Genomic DNA, 14,521 nt, shown 5'->3' with positions numbered 1-14,521 from the left:
GACATCACAACTTTCTCCCTTTGTCAGACTAGTCTGTCAGAATTCCTGCCCTGACCTTGTAATTAATCATATCTGTATAAACGCCCATCAGTGACAGAATGGTAGAGATTGTTCCCCAGGCAATTACAACCTCACCATGATACCCCCCCCCTTCCAATATTTCTTTTTGAATTGTCTGCCAAGCAGATCCAAATGACTGGAAACTCTGCACAAAACAGCCAGACTTTTACCTGGGGAAAGTCTCCTTTAACACAGGTAAAATGTAGCAGTGGTCAAAGTATTTGCATGGTCTGTACATGATCCTTGCTGGGATCTAACTGTTGTATTAACAAAGCCTTTGAAACCTATATATTTTGATCTCAGGAAATTAATAATGATCTTCTCAAAATGTTCCTTATTGTTAACATAGTTGTTTTGCAGCTGTTTTTTGTTCTGGCTAGTCTTGCCCTTCCTTCTCACTTTTACTAGGATATTACCATTTGTTAAAAACAAAACCAAAAAAACCCCACCATCCCTCCTGACTATAAAGCCTTTAAATTGATTGGGTTGGATCCTGGCAACTCAGTGTCACTCATTCCCTTTCCTATTGCAAGCCCTAATCCATCTCATGATGCTCAGTGTTGACTTTCTGGCAGTCAAAGAGGACCCCATCTTTCCTTTTTCACCAGCGGAAAATCCGTTTGGATCCAGCCCATTGTTCACTATGGCCTTTTCTGCGCACACAGTTGATTTCATATTATCACTGAACTGGAGTTGGTATAGCTTTAATTCAGATCCTGTGACTGCACTCTGCACATCTCCCCGCCCCCCCAAACAACTTTGTCTTGGGAATCTCAGAGTATATGATCTACATACCATCTAGGAAAATTGGATAGTGTCAGAGTACTGTTTTGTGTGTGGGTTTTTTTTTTGTGTGCTGCATGGTTGGTCTCTCCTTATTGGTCAGTTTTATACTGGATATGCTTTTTGAAATAGGCAGTAGGAATATTTCATGCTACATATACTCTCTGGTAGTCATTTTAGCAGAATAGTAGTTGTTCTCCCCCCCCCCCCCTTCATCTGTATACCAGATCCACAATTGCTTATTTTTTCCTGTCTTCAGACACAGGGACTTATCTCAAACTGTATTTCAGACTGTTTTTCCCCCTTTTATTTTCCTCACATCCACCTTTTTAGAATTTTTCCATAAAGCCATGGTCAAGGCTTACTTGCCCTCCTTTCAGATTTAGCATGCATCCAATAAATGCGCTGGTATATAAAATGAATTCATATCTGACTGCCAAAAAAAGAGAGCTATATGCAGGTTTTAGTGAAAAGGAATACATTTGAAGGTTAAAAATGTCCTTTTCAAACTGCAGTGTTTACAAGTCTGTCACCGACAGCATCCAGTTTTACTGCCTGGATGGGAAAACATCTTACACTAGTTTGGTGTAGTGGTTAGGAGTGCAGACTTCTGATCTGGCATGCCGGGTTCGATTCTGCACTCCCCCACATGCAACCAGCTGGGTGACCTTGGGCTCGCCACGGCACTGATGAAAAAAACTGTTCTGACCGAGCAGTGATATCAGGGCTCTCTCAGCCTCACTCAACTCACAGGGTGTCTGTTGTGGGGAAAGGAAAGGGAAGGTGATTGTAAGCTGCTTTGAGCTTCCTTCGGGTAGAGAAAAGCAGCATATAAGAACCAACTCTTCTTCTTCTTCTTCTTCTTCTTCTTCTTCTTCTTCTTCTTCTTCTTCTTCTTCTTCTTCTTCTTCTTCTTCTTCTTCTTCTACCTATGTGGCTATACACTCTTTTAAAACATTGCATTGTGTTGCCCAGCCCGTTTCATGTATTCCTTGTATAATATGGGTGCTGATTGTGCAGTCATCCTTATCCATTGTTGTTCCTCTATATATTTATGAAACAGCCTAGGGGGTGGGATGTGTCTGGCTGTCCAAGTTGGAATAGGGCAAATCAGGGTGCAGCCAGCTTTGCCCTGATTGGCCCTGCCCCTACAGCTCCTGCCCTCCATACCTGGACTCTAGCCTCTTTGCTCTCAGACGCCTCAGTGCTTGGAGCCAGCAGCAGGAAAGAGGAGAAGGCCCTGGGCAAAGGATCGTGGTGGAGGGCCTCCTAACGAGGGCCTCTTGGCCTGCTGGGCTGGGCCTGCTGATGAGGGCCTCCCGGCCAGCTGACTACTAATTAAGGACTGCTAAGGAGCTCTGTCCCGGCCCTGCTAATGAGCGGCACAGCCCCCACCCGCCCCACTTGATCTGGCTGTGAGCTGCGGCCCAAAGCCACCTTCAGCAGCCTGGCTGGGGACCAGGGGAGGGGACCCTTTCAAGGCCCATTCTTAGGAATGGGCTTTGAAGCTAGCGTAGGGATAAAATTATGTGATGCAGCTCCAACAGTTGGACTGATTTTTATATGATGCCATTAAAGGTATTTTGACTTTGACTGACTTTTAGCCTTTTGCTTTTTGCAAGGAAGAAGAGTTGGTTTTTATACTCTGCCTTTCTCTACCAGAAGGAGCCTCAAAGCAGCTTACAATTGCTTTTCTTTCCTCTCTCCATCTCCAGAGCAGGCACCCTGAAAGACAGGTGGGGCTGAGAAAGCCCTGATGTTACTGCTCTGTGAGAACAGCACTATCAGGGCTGTGACAAGCCCAGGATCACCCAGCTGGCTGCATGTAGAGAATCGGGGAATCAAACCCAGCACACCAGATTGGAAACCACTGCTCTTTAACAACTACACTAAGCTGGTTCTCCAGCAGTTGACATAGCTGACACTATGTACCTTATGCACAGGATTGGAGAGGTAGAGGATGGGCATTTAGAGGCCAGTCTCTGTTCTACCTACAATTTGACAAAGGAAGTTGAGACAGCCTCCTTACCTTCCTTTTCAGAGTAGTTGAAAGTAGGGCACCCAGATAGAAATGTTTTGCTCCTCTAGCATGATGGACACCAACTTGTTTTTATTTTCTGCCAGCCCTACAGTGAAAGTGGTATAGGCAGCACATTCAGATATCAAGACAGATGTTCCCCAATTTGGTAGAAGCAGTGACAGAAGCATTGCTTTAGTGGCACACAGTACAGCTTAGGTATGAGAGGTCAATTTGGGAGACCTGAAGCTTGGTGCCTTGGTGAACCTTGGACAGGAACCGCTTGATGAATGCTTTAACCTGGACCCATATATCTCATGCCTGGCATAAAGATATGCTTCTATCAATATATATCAGATCCAGAAGTAACACTGTATCCTCCACTGCAGGAATTCCTAGAATGTCATGGAGGAAGGCGCTATGACATCACTTCCAAGACATCACCCTGAAATGACGTCACAGCACCTGAAATATCCCCATCCCTGGTTCCATGCTCTGCTCTCCAAAACCTCCAGAGATCCTGGACAGAGGAGATTATCCCAATTTTGACAGGCTATGATTCTGAATAGGAATAAAGCTTTGGGTTCAAATTCCATATAATTCAATGTGTTTTAGGTGTATTTAAATTCCTCTGGAATGTTTTGTTGATTTATTTATCCCTAATTGGATGATTTTATTAAAAACAATCTGAAGGACTTGTCTGCCATTAAAAAAAAAACAACCAAACCCAATTTTCCCACTTTTATCCACAGTTGTCTAGAAACCAGCTCCAATAATTATAAAATTGACTACAATCAATATCCACAAATAGCCTCTGTGTGTCCTCACCCATTAGAGATACTAGCCTCCAGGTGGGACCCAAGGATCCCCCAGAGTTGCAGTTCTCCAGACTCCAGACTACAGAGGTCCGTGCTCCTGAAAAAAATGGATACTTTGGAGGGTAGATTCTATGGCATTTGACCCCACTGAGGTTCCTTTCCTCCTCAGGTTCCACTCCCAAATCTCCAGGAGTTTCTGAACCTGGAAGTGGTAACAGTACCCTCCCCACCCTGCCAGTGGCCAGAAGGGACCTGCCAACCCGATCATCGAGACAGGGTGGGTAGAAGGGGATAAGTGGCCCAGTGCTCCCATTTTTCTACCCAAGAAGGTTACTTTGGAGGCAGTCTTCCCCTTCATCCTGTCCTGCCAGGCCTCTGCTGCTCTGGTATCCCCTACCTTGTGATTAGATTACTCTCATTGTCCCAGCAGGGTGTTTTGGAGAAGATGCCATTCCACACCTCTGAAAATATAGCATTAAGCAACTGCAATCGCTCAACGCTATAAAAAATGCGTCCCCCACCATTTCTCATCTCCTTGTTCTCTCGCTTTCTTCTTCTGCTCTCTGACGCTTCCAGGCACTCCGCACAGCTGATTAAAATGGCTGTGGAGAGGGACTTGAAATACCAGTGAGTCTCCTCCTGCCTGTCAATCATGGCAGACAGCTTTCTCCTAGCTTTAAAGGAAAACCAATCTTTTTTAACTTATCCATTGCTATGCTTATGCATATAATCATAGATGCATAATGCATAGTTTAATGATAGCCCATTTTGGAAGTTTGACGAAGACGAACAGAAGTAATATTTTCCTGATTTTAGTAGTGGTGGGGGTTTGAGAGGCATGCTTCGTGTGCCAACTGGTGGGAGGGAATTTTTTTTGTTCTGCCTCTGTGGACGAACATGTATTCATTGCTCCAGGCAGCTTGCTACAAAAAAAAAAAGTGCCTTGTTACAGGGAGAAGGGAAAGGGAGGCGAGCATGAGGGTGGGTGTTGGAGACGGAGATCACGTTACTTCTGGCCACTTTGGTTACACCCAGCCATTTTGCTAGTGGTTGCTGGTTGCTCTCCTCCAACTCACACAATATAGTTGGGGGAATCCACTTTATGCAATTCCCCAACTACCACTTTAAAATGTAGCTGCGAGTTTGCTGCTGGAATGCTGGATGCTGACAATGTTGTTTAAAACATTAAAAAAGCATCTGCAATAGGTAGCCCTTTTACTACATTTTCTGGATGCAAAATGACCCTCAGGATACATTTATATAATTGTCCATTAAGTCTATTTTTTTTCAAACCTGAACCCTTGGGAAAGGGTGGTATATAAACACAAAAATAAAATTAAAAAACCTTTATTCTGCTTTTGTAATGTGCCCCTTTTTACTTATTAGATGCTTTTGAACACAAGGCTAATGACACAAGCAGTGCAATCCTAAACGGAGTTATCTCCTTCGAAGCCCATTGACTTCAATGGACCAAGAAGGGTGTCACATGTCTCAGGATTGCATTTTCCAAATGCAGATTGTCCACTGCTTTGGGATGCATCAAATAACAAGCTAGAATACCGTAGAATTGGTAGAAGTCTTAGATTTAGTTTCAAGTGTGCTTTTAACTCCATTCAACACGGTGAAGAAGATTCCGCATCTTCCTTCAGGTAACCATGGGGACCGTAAGCCTTATGTAAATAACTGTAAGGAAGGTGTAAACCTGGATATTCTTCTAAGGGATGATTTGAATTTCTGTGTGTACATAACACACAAGACAGTACATTCTGTCGACATGCTTACACATTCAGAAGATAAAACTTCAGACTTCGCCCGTGATATGGTATTGCATAAAGTTTGCTGTATATCCATTTGTGAAGCTCAATATCCTAATTTCTCCTCAAGGGTTAATGTGAATAACAGATTTCAATGTTCCTGAAACCACCATCTTAATCACTGTTCTGGAAAGTTTCTGAGAAGAAGATCCTTGATTGGACCTGAGAGACTACCTGATGCCACAGGATAGAAGCTATAATAAAGGTATAGACCAGAGAGAATTATGCTAATGCCACCCTAATATGTTTACATGTGTTATGCTTCATCATGATGGACTGCAACAGATAGAATGCTTTGTATGCTACCGTTTGGATGTTATGCTGCAAGAGAATTGCCATCTAATATCAATAGTTTTCAATGTATTAGATAGAAAAATTAGCTTCTTTGGTTTTTTATTACTGATCTAAAGAGACTGTATTGCAGAACCAATTATTTAATTTGCTTCATAAACCTTTACATGTTTTTTACAGGGTCTGGTTTTCATGTATGCATCCAACCTTGATGACCCACAGCAATTCCAAGCAGGGATCCAGGACCACTAAATCAGGGGGATCCAGCTGGGGTCCATGAACAACAACAAGAAGCAGAAACTAGGGCTTATCCTCTGTAGACACTTTTAGTAGTTTGTTCTACTTTCAATATTTTGAAAAAAATCACATTTCTGTTCAGATATAAACATAAAACTAGACATATTAGGCACAAAAAAATCATTTTGATTTCCCAGGACCACAGCAATTCTAGTATTTTGACCAGAGCAGGATGATGCTGTCAACATGCTCTTGCTAACCATTGCTGACCCACTGAACTCTAATTTCCAAATCCTACAGACAACATGACTGCAATCTCATTGCTTGTGCTAATGTAGGAACAAACCTAGACAGTCCACAGGAACTGCATTAAGGAAGAGGCAAGTTTATAAACAATTTATATTTTAACTTCTGTTAAGCACTATTTCAGATCAGGAATATTTAACAGCAAGACAATCATAGAGTTTTCTGAAATGTTGTGCTCTGATTCAGGGCTCTCCAAGTTTGTTGACCCTGTGAGGATTTTTGAGGAAGAGTAATGGGCTCCACCACAAAATAACTATCTTGAAAGCAGTGCCTCCAATGTCTGCTGTTGGAGATCACTCATGAAAAGATGAAAGTGAGGGATGCAGTTAATCACTAATATCAAACAAGGGTAGAGAGAGACTCACACTTTGCAGTACCCTGCAGTGAAAGTGCCATCGACACAATTGCATCTCCCCAACAGTTACCCTCTGTCCATGACCCTGTAGAAACAACATCAGCCACTGAAAGGCTGTCCCCCATATCCTGGCATTGGCAAGGAAGTGAGCTAATGGCTTGTGGCAAAATAAGTCCTGGATGTGGATGGGTGCTCAAAATGGCTGCCCTGGGCCTGCATGTTAAAATGGCTGCAAGGGGGTAGAAAGGCTGTAATTGCCTACACTTCCCAGGAGACTCAGGGAAGGGAGAGGGTCACATGCCCCAATGAGAATAGAGGAGTCAGGCTCCACCAGGGGGAGGAGCGTGTGAGTATTTAGGCTTCAGACCTCCTGGGAGGGGGCAGTCTCTCCAGGATCTCCAAGGGAGGAGGTGGAAGATCTGCAGAGAGAGAGAAGGTCCTGCTTGCCCCAGGCAGAGGGACAGGGCCTGGCCTGGCCACAGGAGAAGCAGCCACCAAGGAGGTAGGCCGTGAGACTGGCAGGCAAGTGGCCACAGGGACCTCTCCCCCTCTTCCGCAGGGAATGTAGGGAAAGAGGACTGTGTTTAGTCATCCATTAAGTTCATGCCCAGAGCATGGGTGAGTGCTGTGGCTTGATTCCATGTGGTGTGCTGGAGGGAGTGTAATAGTTCAATAAACTTGAGTTTTGCATAAAACCAAGTGGCTGGTACTCTGGACCACCTAGTCTCTCTCGCTTGGGTACTACTAGTGCATTGGGAGGGCCCAGAGGAAGAAAACCAGGTAAAATGGGTGGTTACCAACTCTCCAGGTGGGACCCGAGGATTGGTAGTATCGACTCAAAAACACCAGGAACCCAGCTGAGGGGACTCTTTGTCCCTCTAGTGGAGGTTTTGCTGTTGTGGGGGTTTTGCTGTTGATTGACCTGACATTACACAGCATCTGTGTCGGAGCCATGATGCAATCCTTTTCCTCCTTTCCTGCATGTCGAGGGACCTTTGCCACCTTTTCTTTGCAGCTGGTGGTTGTGTGGCCTTTCGCAATGCTCCTTTGATGCCCCTCGCTGCTGCCTTCTTTCCCTCCTTGCCAGCTTCTCCTGACCTTGCCTGGGCTCCTGGTGCCCCATTCATTTCATTTCTCTTCCTTTGGGGATCAAAATAGGTGACAATCAATTAGGGATCGATGCAAGGCACAAGTTGCAAAGCGCGCACTGGAAGGAATTTATCATTCTTCTGCCATAGAGCAGAATGGAGACTTTCTTATAGGTGGCCGGCACTGCCTATTGAGCTTTGGTGCCCACTCTCCCTTCCTTGGAGATCAGTTCCTCAGCACCAGCATGTCTGTCGAGGATTTAGCAGACACACAACCAACAGAATTTCACCCAGAAATCCTATGGAGGGTCATGGAAGGATCATGGGGGTGAAGGTGCATGACCTTCATCTCCCCAACCCCCACCTGGGCAATTGTCATGATGTTTTTGTGTTCATGCTCTGGGTCATGCCCATCCCTACCAAGGAGGGGTTGGAAAGCCAGGGTTGCCTCTCTCTCTCTCTCTCTCTCTCTCTCTCTCTCTCTCTCTCTCTCTCTCTCTCTCTCTCTCTCTCTGCTTTGAGGAAGAAAAGCTGTTTTGGTTTTAGTTTCCAAATAAAAGGGAAGGTTGCTCTGTACATGGCCACAGGGAGAGCTTGCCAAGCCCAGAAACATAAGATCTGTAGCAATGGCCAAGCCGAGTAACGTGCATGGCTGCCAGAGTGAGCTGCACTTTGTTGGTAAGTTTTTAATTGTATATTTGTTTATTTGTTTTTAGCTTTATATACCACCCCTTGCAGGATCACCAACTTGGGGCAGTTCTCCTTACAGTTGTAACCAAACTGTAAAAGCAATTAAAATTATACCTTATCTGTCTTGTTTCTGCCTGGCAAGTTAGCTGGCAAGGAGTGATCCAAAGGTTCTGGTTTTTATTTTCCTTTTGAAATTTAGAACGCATCGTGTGTTATCCTCAAGATCCAAGAAGCAAGTGGGTGCCAGGAAACACTGGCAAATGCCATTGTGTCTCAAGGCTCTGCATGAGGAATTGCTACTCTAGTTCTTACACTGCTGCTGCACATTGGTGATCACTGCTGCTACCATTGATTTATAGCCATAATTTGCAGCACGATTTTTCTGTGGTGGCAGTCCAGTTGTGAACAATTCAGCAATATCCAATGCTGTATACATGCAGCCTAAATTGAAACAATCATATGCACTTGAGTAAGTTCAGTTATCATCAATCAGTTATCTCCCAAGTAAAGAGGGATCGGGTCATCAATCAGTTATCTCCCAAGTAAAGAGGGATCGGGTCAGATTGTGAAGGCTCTTCTGATCATAAACAGGCTTGCTCAGAAATAAGGACCACTGAAGTCTTTGGGACTAACCTCCTAAGGACTGTACATAGGACTGTAGTCTTAGTGGCAAACATTACTCAAATACGGTTTAGGGTTTTGGAAGAAGAGGAAAGATTATTTGGCTAGCTACCACGCTGCTTCATTGTCATGTTGTCTCCTTTGCTGTTTTGTGTAGTTGGATAATGCAGACACATTACAGGCTGCAGCATGAGGGAGACCACTGCAGTAGCTGTCAGCAAGAATGTGGCAATATGTATTCTGCAGTCTCAGGGACAATATGGCAAATTGGGGGACATTTTGTCTGCCTGAACCAAGAGGATTTAAATGAGAGGTTCTTGCTGAGAAAAGTGTTTTGCTTGAACCCTATTAGGTTGTGGGGCTCATTCCAAGGTATTACACAACAGTACAGCCTTAGAAAAAGAATTGACAGTATCAATAGTATAAATAGATGCACTAAACCAGGGGTAGTCAAACTGCGGCCCTCCAGATGTCCATGGACTACAATTCCCATGAGCCCCCTGCCAGCATTCGCTGGCAGGGGGCTCTTGGGAATTGTAGTCCATGGACATCTGGAGGGCCGCAGTTTGACTACCCCTGCACTAAACAGTTACACTAAATAGATTGTAAACCTGCTAATGTCAATGGATTTAGAGTGCTATAAGTCTACTAAGGAATGCACTGTTATAAATCTAGAAGAAGAAGAAGAGTTGGTTCTTATATGCCACTTTTCTCTACCTGAAGGCGTCTCAAAGCGGCTTACAATTACCTTCCCTTTCCTCTCCCCACAACAGACACCCTGTGAGGGAGGTGTGGCTGAGAGAGCCCTAATATCACTGCTCCATTAGAATAGCTTTATCAGTGCTGTGGAGAGCCCAAGGTCACCCAGCTGGCTGCATGTGGGAGAGTGTGGAATCAAACCCGGCTTGCCAGATTAGAAGTCTGCACTCCTAACCACTACACCAAAATGTCAATCATATAAAAGGAGAACTGAAATGTATCAGATTTTCCACAGGGGCAACAGTACTTTCCCTGCCCCCATCCCTCACTAGGGCCATCCCTGCTACCCTAGGTCATTGGAATTTTTGAAGATCTTTTTTTTTTTTTTTTGCAATTTCATATTTTATACCAACATACTGTGAGTGTAACTGTTTCCGTGAATTTCCTGCTTTCATTTTTTAATGTAACCTTTTCTATTGCGAAGAGATGTCTTTCCTCTTATATCTCCATAACTAAAGGGGATTGCAGGCTTCATTGGGTTTTGGTTTTTAAACGAAAGCAGGGAATGTACAGTACCTGTTCCACTTATTGTTATAACAGCATATCAATATGAAATGGTAGGATTTAAAAATCAAGCAATACCCCTCCATGTGGTGGGGGAAGGAAATAGCTGTGATGGAGGCAGGGAATATGGCTGCCGTGTAGTGGAGAAATGTATAGACTTTTCCACCCACCTGGCAGCCACCTCAGCTTTGCTGCAATTCTCTTCCCCTCCCCCACCCCAAACTTCAGACCAAAGCAGGCTTGAGAAACATTGGGGAAAATTTGGGGAAACTCTGGGAGGCAAATGAATGTACCACTGTGTGGTGGGCTGCATCCCACTAACAGTGAACCAAGGACAGATAACCTCAGTGATACTGGCCAGTCAGTTACCAGTGACATGGTCTTTGCTGATCATCTTACAGCTAAAAGGCTTGGTTTTCATTGGAACAGGGAAGAATTCTAAAATGATGAAATTATATATTACATATTTCTTCTTGTCAAGTCTACTGGCACTTTCAATAAGTATATTGAATACACTAGGGTAGTGATCCCCAACCTGTGGGCCTTGGACCACATGTGATCCTTCGACTAATTGGAGGTGGGCCCCGAAGGACGCCTTCTCCCCCCCCCCCCCCGCGGCCCTTTACTTCATCCCCCCAGCCCTTTACAACACACTTCATTGTTGTGTCATGTCTGTATCTTATTTTGAAGGGATGTTTAAACATTACCATAGCGATCAGAGAATGTTAGGGCAGTGGTTGAGAGTAGAGGAGTAAACTACCCCCCCCCACCGGGCCTCAGTAAAAGGCGTTGAGTGGTCCCCAGTGAGTGGTCCCCCCCCCGGCATTGAGTGGTCCCCGGTGATAAAAAGGCTGGGGACCACTGGGTGTTTAATTCCGAATAAATATTCATAGGGTTGCATTAGACATTAATTTTAGTTATTAAACACATTTTTGAGCCTTCTCTTTCTCCAAGGCTCCTCTATTTAATGTTCAGGAGGTAGGCTAGCCTCAATGGTTGACCCAAGGTCATCCAGTGAGCCTCCATGGCAGCCTGAAGATTTGGTCTTGGATCTTATATGACACTCAACGTTTTTAAATTCTTCTAGTGTCAGACATCAGAAGCATCTCAAGAATCACTAAAAGGATGACTGATTTTCTAAAGGAGCATCAAGGAGTGGAAAGAATTGCAGAAGAGATGTCTTCAACAGGTTCCAAGAAACCGTGTGGGATGTAAAATGTTTTTCAGGGACATAAGTCTATATTAAATTTGCATTTACAATGCTGGCTCTTGTGCATTCTTCTGCAGTACTTCCCTTAAACCGTGTAGGGTTGATTTTTCCTAGGCTCCTCACAAAGATCCCCAAGGAAGGCGAGTCATCTGTTTCCTAAGGTAACTTGTTCCATTGGCCTGCTACATTTAAATAATACATTTCAAGTCTGTGCATACTGGCACGTCCTGAAGAGTCATGTCCCTTTTTAATGAAGAAAGAGATGTTTCTCTTTCCAGAACAATGCATTCTGTGGAAGGGGAGTGAGGTCTTCCAGCACACCCAGAGAGCTGTAAATTGGGCCTGGATCTGGTGTTAAATCAATGGTCTTTCTAAGGGTTCAGAATGTAGACAAGGGATAGACAGCCTCTTTACAGCGTTCCACCACCAATACTGTTTAGATTCCAGATTGGCTTGTAGCTAAGTTTTATGCCTGGTGGATCTGTTGGGAAGTGCCTGTATAATCAAACTGGTCAGGAGGACCTCTGGTGGGGTGGCCCAGATTAGCCATTCAAGGAACCCTTTCCTAATGTACATCCATATAGAACTGGCTCTGTGACTGGGCCTCTTGATAGCTCCACTCCTTTTCTGAAAAGGAAGCAGCATGAAGTCCACCTGAATGCCAGAAGTTTTGGCGTGCAAATTCTGATCTTCTGAGCCAAGGCATTCTGTCCACATTTGCAGTGTGTGACATTAAAAAAACAACAACAAAAAAACCCCAGCAAGAATTATGCACTTGGCAGAAAAGTATTTCAAACTAACAGTAACAAAAGGTCACGAATAGTTTTGGTTTTGCTTTTCCTCAATAGATGACAGTCCACCGAGAACAATACAAAGTAACAAACATTAATCACCCGTTTTGACTACTGAACCAACGCGTATATGTCTCTTATCCTCATATTTCTAATGTGAATCACATTTTTACTGGTCATCAAACTGTCTGCATTGTTGCCCGTAAAATATTCTACCCAGTTGACAATTGACGTAGTGTTCAACCACAACTGCAGCATCAGTGCTCCAAGAGGCTGGGGGGATATCCCAAACTTGGCAGCCCACGGAATGGAAGACAATAGGCAGGAGAGCTTCTCAGCAATCACTTCCAAGAATGGCAATTGCTGAACTGCAGAAAACTCTCTCCTTTTTAGGCATGCTACCAATTTTTACCGCCCCGTTGTCGTCTTGACTAAAAAATCCCATTTTGTTTTGTTTCTCCCTCAAGCCAATAGTTCTCAGGAGCCATTTTATGTTGCATCCCACAAATTAAACCATATGCAACTTTTCAACTTGTTTTTGTGCTAGCTGCATAACGGCATCAAGGAACGAAACAAATCAGGAATATCGGTAACAAAAGTTGGGTGCAAAGGCTCACAGTGACAACATAAGAAAAACTCAAAAATGCAAGGAGGTTATTTGTTTCAGTTCCCATTTGTAAGTAAGGCGATTGATTTGAATAATGGCAACAGATCTATTTTTTCCTTTGTTGGATACATGGGATAGCTCTTGGTAGGATGTACCATTTTCTTAATCAATACTTTCATTCATCTTTACACCAATGATGAAATGAGCTATCTCTTATCTAATTCATATGTCAACATTTGGCCTATTATGCATGGGTGTTTCCCCCCATTTTCATTGTATATGTCTGTCTGATGTTCTTTGTTATTCTACATTGATTTTTCTTTCCTTCAGTACTCAGTTCACTTTCTGGTCACTGTTTCCCTGGGTTTTCTGAGAGTGCTTTTGTGCCAATTTTTACCTTCTTTTACTTCCATCGCAAAGGTAATTCAGACCATATAGATTTCCTCAGATTTCTCCCTGCCTTTTACCACCTCGCAAAGGTTACTCTCACTCCCACATCAAGGTTGTTTCACCCACTCTGCTTCTTCCACCATTCTCTCCCCTTCATCAGTGTACAAGTTCCATTTCCCCTCATATTATTTTTTACACAAGTGACTAGAGTCTATTGATATGATACTATTGCTAGTCTCAAATTGCTGGATTGAAAAATTAAAAATGATCGGGGGGAGTTAAAACAGCTGCGCAAGGTTTAGTTCCCTGCTTGTATTGACTTGAATAGGAACATGGATAGGAGGCAAACATCAACATCCCCAGTGTGGGGGGGGGGGGAGAGGAAGGGTTTCAGTGCTGCATGCAAACAAAATAAAGGGGAAGGGATTTTCAGCACAAAATGAAATTGACATGAGATGTAAAGAGAGAGACTGAGATGGGGATTAACCATCAAACTCATTCATCCCATCTGGTTCCAATTTATATTGATTGTCAGTGCAGGATCAGATTGCATTGTACCAGTAACGTAATGTATATATCAGATGCTGCTTTTGTAATTTATCACTTTGTTTTTCCTTTACGGTTCTGGAGATCTTTTTGAAATCTTTTGAAAAAATTAAATGGATGTCCATAATAATGGTATTTCATCATCTCTCCCTTCATCAGCTCATGATGTCATCCTAGTGTATCTAAAAAGGTTTTGTTTGAAATGGTCACAGAAAGCCAGTGCTATGAAGACATAATTTATTTGATTTTCTAGATGTAATGTCTATCATTGTTTATTTGCAGGAGACCCTCTTCACAGATAACTTGAATCATATATGCTTTGGCAAGTATTATTATTTCATTGAAGAGTACACGTGGTTCGTTATTATTATTATTATTTGATTTATAGATCACCATTCCCCAATTAGGTCTCACAGCGGTTTACAGCATAAAATAATTAAAATACAATAAAATACCCCATAAAATCCCCAAATTATACATATATCACACATCATACAGTTCCAATCCCAATTTCCTTATGTCAAAGGGAAGGACCAATTGGACATCTTCTTTCTAAGGAACTATTTGTACTTCCAGTTGTCTGTTTTTTGCTTTTCGTCTGAAAAGAACAAAATAGTACTTGTGATTCTCCCAG

General features: G+C 43.3%; 1 long non-coding RNA gene across 2 annotated transcripts; it reads left to right on the top strand.

Annotated features, from left to right (window-relative positions):
- The first annotated feature begins 7,076 nt into the window (after positions 1-7,076).
- Positions 7,077-11,603, top strand: LOC143828653 (uncharacterized). 2 transcript variants are annotated; one of them, XR_013227801.1, is made up of 2 exons: positions 7,077-7,183; positions 11,431-11,603. It is a non-coding gene; the product is annotated as an uncharacterized LOC143828653 (long non-coding RNA). The 2 variants fall into 2 exon arrangements; XR_013227800.1 differs by lacking the exon at positions 7,077-7,183 and adding an exon at positions 8,335-8,447.
- Positions 11,604-14,521: the final 2,918 nt, after the last annotated feature.

Source organism: Paroedura picta, chromosome 2 (genome assembly GCF_049243985.1).
Source record: "Paroedura picta isolate Pp20150507F chromosome 2, Ppicta_v3.0, whole genome shotgun sequence".
NCBI lineage: Eukaryota > Metazoa > Chordata > Lepidosauria > Squamata > Gekkonidae > Paroedura > Paroedura picta.
This window is presented reverse-complemented; position numbering and strand designations above follow the sequence as displayed.